The sequence below is a fragment of the Thunnus maccoyii genome, chromosome 17, assembly GCF_910596095.1.
Source record: "Thunnus maccoyii chromosome 17, fThuMac1.1, whole genome shotgun sequence".
Lineage (NCBI taxonomy): Eukaryota > Metazoa > Chordata > Actinopteri > Scombriformes > Scombridae > Thunnus > Thunnus maccoyii.
The window spans coordinates 10,110,485-10,112,401 of NC_056549.1; positions in this window are offsets into that span (position 1 = coordinate 10,110,485).

The window sequence follows — 1,917 nt, forward strand, 5'->3', positions numbered from 1 at the left end:
CTCTTGGCCCGATGCGAAAAAGAAGACATTTCATGTAATATCACGTACCGAATTTATGCGCTCCAGTCAAAGCAATATGCTTGACAACATGCTCAGCCTTTCTGTGAAAGATAGCTGTTGTGCTATAGTGTTTCCATGTGGAGTCTGCTGAGGTTATGTCTACTTGAGCCAGAGCTGAGATGACATTTCATTTATATAAATAATTACTGTCCTGAAAGTCCCCTAGGCCTGCCCTGAAGCAATCAAACTTCTAATGCTCTTAAAATTGCCCACCATGTTTTATTAATGGGAGACTATAAAATGTATTGCTATAGCTGCGCACTTCTGTGCTGATCCACAAGGAAATAGTGTCAACTTTAAAAGCCTGTATTAGGGTTTTATTTTTATTCAACAATGTATTTCAACCAAATTACATTACACCTCGGGTTTGAATTGTATGGTGAGGTACAAAAAAAAAAAAAAGAGAGACTTGAGAGTGTTCTTAACTGTGCTCTAGCCTGCACAAATGTAAGCACTTATCCGTTCATACACTGATCTAAATGAATACAGTGAATTATGTGCGGGATGATTGCTCATTAGTGCCATTAATTGCCTCTGAGTGAACCTGATCTGCTCTTCAAGGACTCTCTCAGATTCAGAACTGTGTAAATGGCAAATTAAGGAGGCTTTTGCTTCATTCTAAAAATGAGAATATAGTAACACTGGGTTAAAGCATCACCCCTAAACAGGTTAGTAATGTCTCCTGACTGTGCCAACAGAGGGTACTGTTGCCTCACAACATGTTTAAATTATCCCAACAAAGATGCAGCATGCTGTTTTTTTTTTTTTTTTTTTTACTCCTCTGATTCAATGTAGGCAGCTAGGTGAGCTTTTCATTCATATTGATCGTGTGCTGTATCATTATTACACAACCTAAATTGCTACTGTAATATAAAAACAATTAATTATCTGAATTAAACGTGACCTTTGAACCCAGATTAACCAATATGGTTTATAACGCAAAACTGATAGGTGTGTGTGTGTGTGTGTGTGTGTGTGTGTGTGTGTGTGTGTGTGTGTGTGTGGTCCCGATATTCCCGCCATTCTAAAACGATTTCCTTTTGACATGCCAAAAAAAATTCAGCTGGCATGACATAAAGGAGAAAAAGTTGTAATAATCAATAAACAAAAGACAAAAGGCGATGTAGACAAGGGGAAATGATGATAAAACTGTTGGATATCATGATCTTTTGGATAAAATGACCGTTAGAGCCGATAAATGTGAAGATAAGAGAGACTTCTGGGCGGTAACTTGACACTGCTTCAAAAGGCAGACACGTCTATGAAATAAACGAAGACTGGTGAGTGATAATTACTTTTTTGTACAGAGCCCATCTCTGAGCTCCGGGGAGTCACCGATAGTCGCCCCTAGTGTGTGTGTGTGTGTGTGTGTGTGTCCCACCGCTGTCCGCCGCCTTCACGTGTGTGTGTGTGGTGTCTCTTACAGCGTGGACGCGCAAACGTCACGGACGCACTTGAACTTGAATCCCATCCCACTCCACGGAGGCAACCCCAACCACACACACCCACCCACACACACACACACACACACACACAAACACCACACACAAGCACACGCCGGCTGCATACAGTCTACACACACACAAATACGGGGTCCTCCCAAACTGAGCCTATTTCATCGTGTGAGTCAACAAGAAGTAGCCTTGACACTGTAAGAAAGTAGGAAACATTGGACCTCTGCTTGTTGGACGAGAAGGAGGAGGAGGTGTCTTGTCTGCCCGCCTGCTCTCTCTCTCTCTCTCTGTCTCTCTCTCTCTCTCTTTCTCTCTCTCTCTCTCTCTCTCTCTCTCTCTCTCTCTCTCTCTCTCTCTCTCTCTCTCTCTCTCAATCAACGAGGCTACTGCCACCAGAGCCAAG